This window comes from Anas acuta, chromosome 7, assembly GCF_963932015.1.
Source record: "Anas acuta chromosome 7, bAnaAcu1.1, whole genome shotgun sequence".
NCBI classification, from domain to species: domain Eukaryota; kingdom Metazoa; phylum Chordata; class Aves; order Anseriformes; family Anatidae; genus Anas; species Anas acuta.
The window spans coordinates 34884325-34897979 of record NC_088985.1 but is presented as its reverse complement, the minus strand read 5'-3'; the positions used below and the strand labels follow the sequence as shown (position 1 = coordinate 34897979).

General features: G+C 48.5%; 1 protein-coding gene across 2 annotated transcripts in view; it reads left to right on the top strand.

Moving 5' to 3' along the window:
- The window catches only part of CTBP2 (C-terminal binding protein 2), a 114403-nt gene that overhangs the window by 53078 nt on the left and 47670 nt on the right, over nucleotides 1–13655 (top strand). The window lies entirely within an intron of this gene.

Sequence of the window (13655 nt, the reverse complement as noted above, 5' to 3'; positions counted from 1 at the left end):
GGTGGGGCCTGGGTGTCCGTGAGGGGCAGAGCAGAAATGAGTGGGGTTATCGTGCGGTAGGACAACGCCACTCAACCTGTGCATGTCACCTCCCTCACCTGCCCCACGGTCACTTGGCTGTGACAGTTTGTCTAAGCAGGGCCGGGGCTCGGAGCCGCATTATTTTGAGCTTCCCATTAGCCACCAGTAATCCATCCTGCCTGGCTTTCTTCAGCAAGGGGAGCCTGACAGAGAGCGGCGAGGGAAAGCTTGAAACCACCTCCCTCCACCCTCAAAACTTCAGACCGAGCTTTGAGCACAAGCGAGAGGCGACCAGCCTTAAATATCCCCTGTGTTGACTAGCGCACGCCCTGAATCACACCAGGGCTTGTTTCAGAGCAGGGTTTCCTGTGGGATCCCCCGCGTGCCTCTCAGGAAGCACGGCCGGGCCGGCGGCCATGGACCTTCTCCTGCAGCCCCTCCATCGAGGCGGTGCCTCACGGCCATGCCCGCGTGCCGCCACATGGCTGCCACGGGGAGGCCGCCCGGCCCCTGGCCAGAGCACAGGAGACGAGGCAGGGCCCCGGGAGACCCGAGCTGTGTCAACAAATTAAGCCGGCGCTATTTTAAGCCGCTCTGTACCTAACGCTTCCTGTTTTTCGGGAGAAACTTCTTGTTTTCTTTGCTTTTATGTTGACGGATTTATTTTAACGGCTTGTTCCTGAAGAAAGGAGTTGCGGGGTTGATTTTTTTTTGTGTTGTTGTTGTTTTGTTTTGTTTTGTTTTTTTCCTGGTTCTCTTGAAGCGTGCAGGTTGGTGGCCCATGAGAAAGGAAGAGAGAGGCAGGAGGACATTGGGGCTTGGCAACATGGCCTGGTCGCCAGGGTTATTTTGGGGGTTTTTGGGTGCAGCGAGGGGTCCCACTGGAGGTAGGCAGCCAGTCAGAAGACCACGGCGATGTTTTCGTACTTTCATTAACACTAAGTTAAGCCATGTGTGGTTCTCTTTCGAGGAGCGTTGGCCTAACCAGTAAGGACAAAGTAAATAGCGTTCATTTCCTGCTGACCTTTTAACACGAACAGATGTTTTCTCTTACAAGTACCATAGGCCACTTCAGTCACTGACCTCATCAAGTGGGCTCCTGCCGTTTTCATACTCTGCAGTCTCTAAAACTGCCTCTTTAACCCATTTTGCTGAGCCCTGCCTGCAGAAATGGGTCTCCCTCCTTGGTCACAACCCATGTGCTTTTAACATTTTTAACTTTCTTCTCTCTGGATGAACCAATGACTTCCTCCTCGTTTTTGTCCTCCACGGAGGATGGCAGATGTTTCCTCTGATGGGCCCTATCAGGCTGCCCGGGGGAAATGAGTTTCCCTTTAAACTGTTTTCCCTAGCCGTCCTCTCGTGGGCTGGACTTGCAGCCCCACAGCTGGAGCAGTAAGTCCGTCACCCTTATCCTTGTTTATGTTTTTTGATGAGAACGAAAAGGTCTTGGAGTCACCTCAAGGATCAAAAAATGATCAGGTCGCAGTGCCAAAGCTGAGGCTTTCATCGGTGGGATTTCCCTTCAGCGCTTATTGCACCACTGTGACCTCCCTGGCATCTGCTGGAGCCTCCTCTGCAACCTCCTCTGCAGCCCCATGGATCTTGGTCCTGCCCAAGGAGTCAAAAAGTTCTTCGTCCCGTCATCCTGGCTTGGAGATCTCCTGGCCTTGCTTTTTTTGCCATGCGGTCTTCCCTACTGCATCTCTAAATCTGCTGCTGCAGATGGTGCTGGGTGGAAATCTGTGCAGGACTTGAAGCTTTTTTTGAAGCAAACATGGTAGGAATGAGCAGTGAAGCTTGCTAATTCCTGCCACCTTTTAATTTACTTTTGGCCAAGGGATGTTCAAGTCTGAGCATGACTTCTATGTTTAAGAATACCAGAGATATCAAGTTCATCCAGGAGACATCTGAAGGAAGTTTCTCTGCTGGCTGTCCTGGCCAGAGCCTGCTTTCATCAGCCAGTCCTTCATGGAGGATATGGGGACAATCTCTGGAGTGAGGTAATTCAGGAGAGAGATGTGGTGGCAGGCTGATGGACATGGAGTGAATTTGGTTCACATGTTCACACATTGGTGAAGAGCCACTTTCCAGAGTTGGCGTTGCAGTAGTGTCTTGTCTGGTGGCATGAAGCAGGGTGAGGTATCTGGGATGAAAAAAAGCCCAACTTCAGTACCTGGAGACCCATTTATTATGAATGGCGCACTGTTTGTGTTCCTGAGTAAGTGGCATTCAGTTCGGAGAGCAAAGCCTTCAGTCTGCTTTTGGCTTCAGGTGGGGAGCACTGGAGATAGGAAAAAATATTAGTGTGATTTTCGGTTATTGAGTTATTCCATCTGGAAAAGGATGTGTATAAATTTAAAGGTCATGAAATTAGCTTTATAGACTGTTGTTTTTTTTAAAAACATGTTGAATGTAGGTTGATAGAGATTCCCGGAGATAGAGATTTGTTTTTGTTATGCATTTAATCCTTATTTTAGTAGTTTCCATATGTATTTATTTCAGAAGTTTTACTCCATGAGTTGTGATTTCTATCCAGAGCAGTGGGTCTATGCAGGACAAATAAGAAGAAAAGAAAAACTTTTCCGTGGCTCAGGTTCCCGTTCTTTTCCTGTTCAATTAAAAGGAGAAGTATTCAGAGCCTTAAAAATTCCCTAGCATTACCCAAACATGACCATCTTTATAGTTTCAAGTTTAGAGAAAATGACTCACAGGCATTTTTAGTAAAGGATTGCTCAAAATAGAGTCAAGTATGATTCATATTAGCAAATCAAGACACAACAGAAGCAAGAAAAAAAGCCTTCAACTTGACACTTGCCCTTCCGGATGGGTGCATTGTTAAGGGGATGGCTGAGATTTCCCCTATGCCTGTGATGTCTGGCAGCGGGGGGAGCAGCATGCGGGGCATGTGGCAGATGTGGATGCTCCTGAGCTGTCACCTGGCTGTTTTTGGGGCAGCTGGGGCAGGAGCTGTGCATAGTGAGACCTCCTTCTGCGATGGAGCACATCCTCTGTCAGTCCCAGTTCAGTCTGTCTTGCACGTTATCTGCTGAAGGCTTCCTGGGCAGATTGGGCAAAACAATCCTGTGATTACATCCCTGCCTTAATGGTCGGAATCCTGCCACCTTTATGTATTTTTATCAGTCAGTGTAATTAGGCAATGCCTAATTATTGTAGACACTTATGAAGATCAACCCTTTGAGTCTGAAGTTGAGGATTGTGAAGTTGAGTCTGTAGTTGGGTGCCTCTCACAAAGACCCCAGGCTTTCACCCACCGATGTTCACACCTTGTGACCAGCACCGTGCTGGGCTGCTCTAAATTTTGAGGTCAACGTGGCAAGAGAGATGTCCCAACTACAGCAATGTGCTGCTTGTAGGGGCTTCAAAAGAGGAGCCAGCCTTTTTGTCTCTACCTGAACACAAGGGGCATTCACAAAGCACGCTTGTAATACAACCCCTGTGAGAAGAATTGTTTAACAAATAGCCAGATAATCTAGTTTGCCTTTTCTGCCGTGTTTTACTTTGCCCTGCGCTGGCAGTCGGCCTTTCCCAGGTTTAGCCTTGCACAGAAGATTTTATCTCGCAATCCTGCGGAGACGGCTGCTGATGGTGGAAAACATCACGAACCTAGCGAGTGGATTACTGAGCAAAATCGATTTTATTTGGTACATTCATAGGCTGAAAGGCAGCATAATAGCGTCTGCCTTGCTTCCACACCAGCGAGGGGGAAGCGCCCCAACACGTGCTGGAGACCCTCTGCGAGTCCGAGAGGCACCAGCATATTTTGGAGCACGTTCATCACCGACTTAATTCTGATGGCATCATTTTGGCCGACTGAGCAGGACCTGCCGAAATGCCTTAGGTGCACGTGCTGGTGTGCATGTTGTGGCTGTTTTTACCTACGTGTTGAACATTCCCCGTGAGCGATGAGAGCCGAGACCTTGCCCGTGCTCCTTGCAGCTCCTTTGGTTGATGTATGGTGTTTTCCCTCCTTTTTGTCAAAGTGTCCTCTGCTCCAGAGATAATGCAATTGCTATGCAGTGCCGTGCAAATACTCTTCTGTATTTGTATCTCTTTTCTATTTAATTATACTGTATAAATGTCCTCGGTAAATTTGATAAGTTGGGTGAAGGATATTGATTTTCGAGTCTCTTCTCGTGCAGGGCTCCTTGCAGCAGCCGTTCGCCAGGCCTGTTTCCCGAGGAGGTTTTGAAGGTTCAGCAGTTAAGGAGTTGCAGGATAACAAAGGAATTTCTCTCCTCTCCTGGCTGAGCTGCTGATTGCAGGGAAGAGAAAACATTCGTGTTGGCTGGTGGATTTTTAAGCCTTCAACTCTTGTCATCTGTAAAAGCAGGTGGGAAGGGAGATGGAGGTGCGGAACACGCCTATTGCCTGCAACAATTTGCCTATTGCAAATAATTCCTGCTGCCAGCTCTGGGAAGGAACGAGAGGGATGCTCTGGTGCGGGACGAGCTCTGGGGGCAGCAGTGGGGGTCCCTGGGGTCCCCCCTTTCCCCCGTATCACCCCCGATGGCAGCAGGAGCAGGCGGCAGAGCCGGCGGGCGTGCAGGGAGGCGGGAGGAGGGAATTTGGAGGGTTAAAGCAGGAGGACCAACAGCCTATTTTTAACAGCAGTTTTGAATGTGAAGTGTCACTGGTGTTAAAAAAAGCTCCTGGTAAATAGTGGGGAAGATGCACACGATAGTGGAAAGCCAGCTGCAGCTTTTTGAGCCGGTGGCTGCTGTTCGGGAAGAGGCTGTGAGCACTTGGTTAAGTGTTAATGTTTTAATTTTTCTTTTCTTGGCCTGAGGTCTCCCTACACAAGGGAATTCCTTTAAACCATGCTTAGCTTTCAGCCTTTTAAGATTATTTTTGCTCTTCAAGAGGAAAAGAAGGGAGAAATGTAGATATTTGTGCACGTTCCCATTGCGCTCGCTCTCTTTTCATTCTCTTGGAACATAAAATGTTTTCCTTTCCTTTTTTTTTTTTTTTTTAAATTTTTTCTTGAAAATTAGACCCTGATCTTTTCTGGCTAATTTCCATGTATTTCTCATACAGGTTTTTAGCCTTGATCTATAATGCAGGCCCGTGGCTGTTCTTGATAAAACTTTGCTCCCGCCGGGGCTTGCATTTCCAAACCCCAATTTTCGGTAGCAAATCGCTTTCTGCAAACGGAGCTGCTGTGGTCTCTCTTGGTGGTGATCCGTGGAGCCGTGCATCCCCTGGCAGTGCATCCCCGCTGCTGTCTGTCCTGTCACCGATCCGCCCATGAAAGGGGCCCCGAGTAGGTGTTGCGACAATAAACCCTAACAGCTCTATAGGAGCTGTCACAGTTCATTGCATCAATAATCTGTGTATTAAGGAGTCCCGAGCAGGCCTTGGCACACAATGGACCGTTACGGCTCCAGATGAGCCTGCGTAAATTTAGGTCAATAACCTGAGTGTTGTTAAATCCCAAAATAGCTTGGGTACAGCAAACTGGCGAGGCTTACAAGAAAGATGTGCAGGTTATGCAAACCTGCGGTGGCCGCAGAGGATGCTCTGACTTACGGCTAAAGGTTAGTGGTGGGAGAATTATTTCATTTTATTTATGGCTGTTATCTAAACCTCTCTCCGCTCACTTTGTTCCCTCCTTCCCTCTTCCTTCATCCCTCTGGAAATTAAACTCCCTGAGCAATGCTGCAGGAGCAGCGAAGGTGAGGTGCAGAGGGATGGCTGGGGAGCCCAAACCCCCCCAAAAACGCTTTTTGCCTTCCCCAAAAGCCACCCTCTGGCCTCATCCCTGAGCCGTTCCCAATCCAAACCCAGGTCCCCGATGCCCCAGCACCCAGCTGGGCTCTCCTCCTCTGTGCCACTGGTAGCATCCTACTCCTGCCTCCGTCCATCCCTTCCCTTAGACCTCTTTGTACGTGGGTGGTGGGGAGAGGAATGCCTCCAGCACAGGAAGGAGACGGCTTTGCCTCGCAGGAGCATGCCTGAATGGGGACATGGCCTTGAACTCTTGAACTCTTTTTTTTTTTTTTTGTCTGTGGAGTAAAACTACTGCGTACCTGAAAACAGGACTTAGTCCGATGGAAAGAGGTAGTAAAGAGGGAGCAGATCGCAGACCACAAGGAGCAAGGTTTTCCACGTTTCCATCCTGAGATTTTCCATTTGAGATTTCACCAGCAGTTGGGCAGCAAAAGATGAATTAGCCGAGCTGTTAGAGGTATTACATCTGCTCCCCCCTCCAGAGACTTGCTAGAACATATTTTCTTCAGTGGTAGTAGTAAGTGTTACAAACAAAACACAGTTTTCCCCTTTGAATATTTCTTTACACAGAGCATCATCTACATAAAAAAAAAAAAAAAAGAAAAAAAAAAAGTATGTTAAGCAACACGAATAGCTTCAGGCTATTTTATTTCATGTTGCTAACTAAGTCAATGCAGATGAGGACTTTTTATGTAAGAGTGCCTTGTAAATATAAGTGCTCAGATAAGAGCAAATTACAGCTCCGAAGATCTGGAGACAGGAGGGTGTTACTGCTCCTTCCTGCTGCTCCCAGCCCAGGGCAAGCTCTGATGGAAAAGAGCTCGAGATAACCTGTGAGACAGCGAGGAACACGGGGAGTTTGTGCCGTGCGGGGCAGTCTGACACCAACCCACAGCAGCTTTCACCTAGCAGTTAAAAACCTAAAAACCCAGGGCAGGAGGTGGGTGCTGCGGCAGGACAGGCTGAGATGCAGGGTTTATTATTTTATCATTTCTTTCATTTAGGAGCGATGCAGAACCAAGGTCTTGAAGGAGTTGCAAAGACAGATGATCCGGATTTCAGGATCCTCAGGGATGTAAATTAGACAGGTGGGACATCACGGGCACCCAGAGTGCTAAAAGTGTCAATATCCCATCTCCTTTGGGTTGTTTTGACATTGATGCACTCGCTATTACGAACTTGAGAGTATATTGGAAGAACATACTACAAACAGATATTTAACCAAGTTCTCCACCCCAGGGCTCAGCAAACCATGCAGGACGGGAGTGATGGTGCTAGGGGGATCCCCAAAATACCCGGCCAGCCTTGGCCATGCCTACAGCTGGAGGCAGCGATGTCGTGGGCTTGGAGCACGCTGGTGGGAGAGACGGGCAGCTTGATGGGGGTGGGAGGATGTGGCTCCCGGCCACGTGGAGGTTTTGGTATGCAGCTCGCACTCAGGAAGTTTGGCCACCCTGATTACAAACATGCGTGTGTTTGGAGATGGATGGCGAGATATTTGCCTCTTTCCTAATTTGATTTGTATTTAGATGGAAGGAGGAAAAACACCCGGGCAGGGAAGTGGGCGGCTTTGTGTGGTTTCCTAGCCAGCAGAAGCTGAAAACGGATTACAGCTCACATTCAGGGGCAGGGTGGTAACTCGAAGGAGCCATCAGAAGGTAAGTGGCCGTGCCCGACCTCCTGGCAGGGAGGAAGTTGAATTTGCCTTTGTTCCGCTCTGCAGACAGATGGGCTCTCCCCTCTAGCTCCAGAGATGGATAGCTGCGTTCAGACACAACTTGATATTTTTTTTCTCAGTTAAACGTTTGCAAACTTAAAACATAAACCGCTGCTTGAGAGGGCAAAAAGGATGAAATCTGCTGTGCCGGAGTTAGGGAGGGGGAAGAAGTGAACTGAACAAAACCAAACCTTGGAAGCAACAATAGCTGCGCGCCCAAGTGTTTATATAACCAGGACTTTTTATCATAGCTATTTCATCTTATTTTCCTCTTGTCCTTGCTCTTGCTTGCTCATCTATATACAGCATATGGAAAGGTTGAAAAGTGGCAATTACTAAATGAGAGCAGACAGAAACGGTTCTCCAGCAGCTCCAGATGGGGGTTAGCGATGCTGTTCTCAAGCTGTTTGCCTGCTTTTCACTCCGCAGTATGAAATGCCCTCTAACGGCCAAATAACCACATAACTCACCCAACAGACCCGCAAACACTCATTTTTTTTTCTAGGGGCTTCTGATCTGGCTGTGCAGATTTTGGCGTGGTGCTGAATTTCTGCTTGAGGAGGGGAGAGCTTTTGGTTGTCCGGATGTAAAACCAGCGAAGGTTCACCTCGATCCAGCGTTAGCCTTCATGATTAGTGGAAATAAATACAAATAATTGAGGAATGCTGATAGAACATGGAATGAGATTTTATTTTTCAGTATGGCAGAGGCCTTAGGAGACTGTAAGATTATTTCTGTATCATTTCCTCTTGTTTATTTGAAAAGTTAAAGGTAGTTTCCCAGCCAGTTATGTGCTGTAGGGCGCGTTATCAGTGTCAGATACTTAGAAAAACAAGATAAGAGAGGTTAAAGGAGGCTCGTGATTAATTAGCAGATGGATTAGGTGCTCTTGAAGCTAAGTGGGTGATTTGGGTCCAGCTCCTGGTTATTTTTTTGCCCACCATCAGGTTCTTGCAAACCATCGGTGCAGGATGAGCAGAGCATCGACCTGCCTCACTCCTGATGGCAGAAAGAGAGATGACATTTATTTTCTTTAAAGCAATTTTCTCGCTGCCTGTTCGGGCTGCCTGTTTGTGCTTCGCCGTAGGAGTGAAAGGAGTGCCACTTCTGGCATTTCCTAGCTGAACTTGAGAAGCCACCGAGGAGCTACAGAGTCACTGCCTGCCAGGGGAGCAAACCTGGATCTCCCGGGGAGACTTCTTTTCTCAAGGCCAGTCACTAATGCTGGAAATAAAATAGGAGCTAAAATCCAGGGCTCTCAATCCCTTTTCACACTGTGGCTGTTGTGGCAACTCGAATATTGCCATTTCAGCAGGTCTTCCTAGCATCTGCCTTGCCAGCGAGAACCCAGTTGGGAACACAGTTCATTACCTGCAACACAGTCCTTAAAGAAACTTAAAAAAAAGTCCGGATCCAACCCAAAACCTCTCCCATGCTTTATGCGTTGTCAAGATGGAAAGGAGAGAGGCTGTTACAACCCATGCGTGCATTTTTTCCCTTGAAGGACATGGAGAACCGTGATACATCCAGTGAGTCAAGTAGCTGTGATGGAGTAGAAGTGACAAGGGGTACTCGCCGTGACTTCAGGGCCGAAAGGAATGCAGGATCAGCCCCTCCGTGTTGCCTTTGAAGCCTCATTATTTTAGCACAGTCTGTATCTTGTTGCATAATGTTTTAAGATGTGGTCTAAATCGTTATGTAGCGTGTTTAATTTAGCAACAGATGTGCAGGCTCATATGCCGTTATGGTACATTTTGTTCACTCATATAATAGCGAGTTGCTCAAAATTGTTACCAGTTCTTCAGCACAAGACTCCTACAGCATGTTATTCTCCTTCTCTGCATGGCGAAGAGCAGAAGAGCTCTTTATTTTTCCGTCAGCAGGTGCTAACGTGGGAGTGTCTTCGTGCAGCATGCCCAACCTGCCACGTTACCGCTCTGTGCCAGGCTGTAGGATCCCCACGAGCGTGTTTTTTACCCAGAGGTTTTTGGGGAAAGACACCAGGCAGGCAGCAGAGGACAAGACTTCATCTTTTAGGTTTTTGGGCAGAAAAACAAAGCGAGTCACCTAGACGGAAAGCTCTTATTGCCACCCACGGAGCCATCCAGTCATTCCCACGTTGAGGCCTTAATGCAAACCATCACCGAATGCTCCGCGGCAGCAAAATCATCCTAATAACTAATAAAGGCATACTAATAACTAATAAAGGCGCTGAAGCTAATTAGCAGTCATTTCGTAGCGAGGGACCTGCCGTGGCTGTTCTGAGGGTGTTGAGGGTGCACCGGGGGGTGCAGGCTGCTGGGAGCCTGGCCGAGATTTGCAGTTCCCGGCCGAGGCTGCTTTCCCACGAGCCAGGAAAACCCTTTTTCCTGGTGTCCTGTTTCCCACGCGGTGTCTGCGGGCGGTTAATGGAGCGGGAGAAGTCTGAACCCTGGCCACACAGAAACTGTGTGATCCCTCCTCCCAAGCGCGAGGGGTTTACATCCCTCGGGCATTAAAATAAAAATGAAAAATGAAAAATTTTTTCGTCTCCCACCTAAGGAAAATCTGTGCTTGTTCTCCTCGCCCATATAAATCTTCAATCCCTTTTTGGTTCCCGCTGAGCTATTGTGCACATGTTGTTTTGTTGTTGTTTGCTAAAGGAAAGCATCCCAACGGGGGAATTTTGGCATGGGGCGAGTGGCCAGCCCCTGCCCTCCCGTGCGGCTCCCTCCTCCCCGCAGCCCTGGGCTTTGGAGAGAGCCGGCGACGGGGCTGAGCTGGGCAGCATCCCGCTGAAGGCTGTGCAGGGAAGGAAGGATGACTCAAAGTGTTCCTCCTGCATTGTACCGTCTCCTTTGTCCACCTCCCTCCCCTGCCATTATCTCAGCGTGTCTCCTGCTCTCTTTGCTCCGCGCTTCCTTTCTTGCACCAAACTCGGCTGCTCAGCCCCCGCCACCCTCCCCGCGCCGGCTGCCGACATCCAACACGAGGACATCCGACCCTGTAGGGCTCACGACAGCACAAATAAATGGGGTTGAGCTTCCAAAAACTGGACCTTAACATGAGGGAGGCGGGGAGAGCTAGCGGTGGCACCGGCAGATGCTAACTTCACTGGTACCGACTGTTGGCAACCCTGGTGTGCTTCCAGCCGTGGCTCCGGGGACCTCTCCTTCCCCGAGAGCACAGGAAACGTGCTGTGGTGCCATCAGAGCGTTTGGACTGGATTTCCCATGCCCCTCGTTTTAAGTAAGGCTTCATAAACCCCGTGTGGATGCATGGAAGGATGATGGGACTCGGCAGGTCACGGGGCCACGTGTGTGCCAGGGCAGGGAATCCTCATCTTCTTGGTGCCGTGTGTCAATAAGAAAAAAAAAAAACACAAAAAACCACAGATGGAAATTGTGAGCGACAGGTTCCTGACTCCTGCAAGGGCCTGGGAGCACGGGGGTGCTCATCACGAAGGGTGGTGGGGCTGGGGGAGCTTCGGTTACCTGCTGGGTGCCGGGATGGTTGGATGGCGATGCCAGTGGTGGACACGTAGAAATAGATGTTGCTCATGTTTGTGCTGTGGGAAGATGACAACACAGCGCTCCGTGAGCTTAGAAGAAAGCCCATAACTCACCTTTCTGGTGCTTTTGTCCAACAGTGTCTTCGTTTTGGAAAATCACCCTTTCTTTCTTTTCATTTTCCATTGAAATCCAGAAAAATAAGCCCTGCACAGCCTCTCTCTTCTTCCACTTTCTGGCTCACGGGCTGTGCTGTTGAACAGGCGGTGTTAAGAAGCTATTTAAATTGTTACTCCGGGATGTTATTTTATTTTTTTTTTTGGCCTAAAACATCGCGTTTCAGCACATTCCGTCTTTAAATAAATAAATAACTGACGGGCTATCATCATGTCCAAGGGTTTTCAGGAAAAATTTACATTTTGAAAGACACTGTTGGAGGCTAACACGGACATGCAATTACTGTATGTAAATCGCTTCACTTGTTTCCTAATCTTGCTGAAGATGAAGTGCAGTTTTTGTGCGTGCGCCTCTCTCTCTCAAATTCCCTTATACAATGAGGTTTTCTTGTGTTTTAATTGCTGGCCACGATTTTTGTTCTGCCTCGCCTGATTGTGTTTGCTTTATTTTGGGGGACATTTAGCCTCGCGATTGTTTCCAGGCTGGGCTGGATGGAGAAATCACCGAGGGAAGATTGAAGTTGGGTGTGCCGCTAATTGCGTCCTCCCTGCCACGAACGGAGGAGCCGTTCTCTTAATTACAGCTTCGTACCAAGGCTGGGGAGCACCCGCTCGTTTCTGTGCCCTGCACAGCTGCTTTTCTCCATGTCATCCCTCCCTGCCAAGTCCCGCTCACGAGCTCCTGCCACGTTTCTAGTTAAGTCTTCGGAGTTGTGCTTTTCTTGCTGGTTGGCACCGTCCAAGGCACCTGTCACACCAGGATGGAGCGGGTAAAATCAGGAGGAAGGAGTTGGTTCGTGGGCATTATGTTAAGCCGTGCGGGATGCTGCTAATACGAGCAGTAATTTCTGTGATTGTTACGAGTTTCGTTGGTAGAAAGTTTTCCTCCAGGGAGTAATAGAGTGAATTGAGATGGCAGGAGGAAAGGACTTTAATGGAAGCATTTGTCCATCAGAAAATGCACTCTGTCAAAATTAAATACACTTTGCATATTGATTCTGTTGGGGGAAAAAGGAGTTGCAGTCACAGCATCGTGAACCATGCGAGCGTTTTCAGAACAAAGTGCTAACTTTTTTCTCCTGAAGTGACTTTCCATAACCCGGTATTTCTCCCTGAATGTGGGCTGGGATTTAATAGAGCTGAAAAGTCATGTGTCTGCTGCTGAACGCTGCCCATGGAAATGCTGTTAGCTGCTCCTGGGTTAGCTCCGCTAACAGCATAATTTTTGTTGCAAGAAATATTTTGACTGTAGCCAGCTTCTGTCTCTGGAATGGAGGTTTTCTGCTTCTTTTAAAATGTTGCATTAATTATTAATGGGAGTGGGAATCATGCTCTTTAGCATCCCTGTGTTTAAAAAAAAATCAATTAATTATTGCTATAAATCTCGGAGATTACGCTGCAGTTGTGCTGCTGGGAAATTGGCCATTAACTACCAGGAAATCGCCCATCTTCCCTGAGTCAGAATTCAGTTGTACCAACACAGCCCTCTCCCTTTTATAAATTAACTATCAATGCGATGCATAATTGATAACCATTTGTAATAATAACAATAATCTCCATGAAATTGTCATCTTGGTGCGCGGCGGCTTTGTTACAGCCTTTACCCCTCGCGTGCTCAGCCCGGCCCCTCGCATTTGTTAAGTGAGAGGCTGGAGCTTGCTGGGAAGCTGCTTTTAGGAGCTGTAAGCTGCTGGGGAGGAATAAAATCCTCGGGCAGGACTATGTGAGATGAAGACCCCGATGTATGGTGAGGATGAGCTGTGCGGTGCCGGTGCTGCCCGACCCCAGGGGGAGCAGCAGCCGAGGTCACCGACGTCGCCCAGCGTCAGCTTGTGGACATCAGCCCGGATTTTTCCCATTCCTGGTGGCTTGTTCTTCTGTTTCCTTCGTTATGTTACATCAACCTGGCTTTTTTTTATGTTGAAGTGAAAAATTTGGGGGCAATGCAGTGTGAAAATTCACCTGCTGTGGATGCTTTTGTGGTTCGGGCATGATAGGAGTGGTTGGAGCGAGTGATGTGGTGGCTCCTGGCTCTTCAGAATTATTTTTTTTCACCTCTTTGAGGACTTCTACTTAAATGTAGGCGGAGAGGCCAAGACTTTGCCGCTTGGTGCAGATGGCCACCTTGGAGAGGACGTCTTGCTTGTGCCTATTGTCCTTCCCTACTGTCCCATGGGGGCACCTTCAGGGTGCTCAGCCTGAACGGGGGTCTGAGCACTCAGCAGACCCCAGGGAACCTGCTCAGGTTCTTTCTCCGTGTCACCAAACCCCCAGAAGAGCCTGCAGGGCATTTCTCACAAATATATATGGATATATATGGATTGCTTTATTTTATCAGCATTTAAAAGATGTGCACATTAGAAAGTATCAAGGGACAGGCTCTGGTGGCAGCTGGGATGTGTATCGAGGTCTTGCTGCAAATTCAAGTCCAGTGATGACTTTCACAGGGCAAGGTTTAACTAAGACATGGAAGTGGTTTTGTGTGTGTGCGTGCGTGTGAAA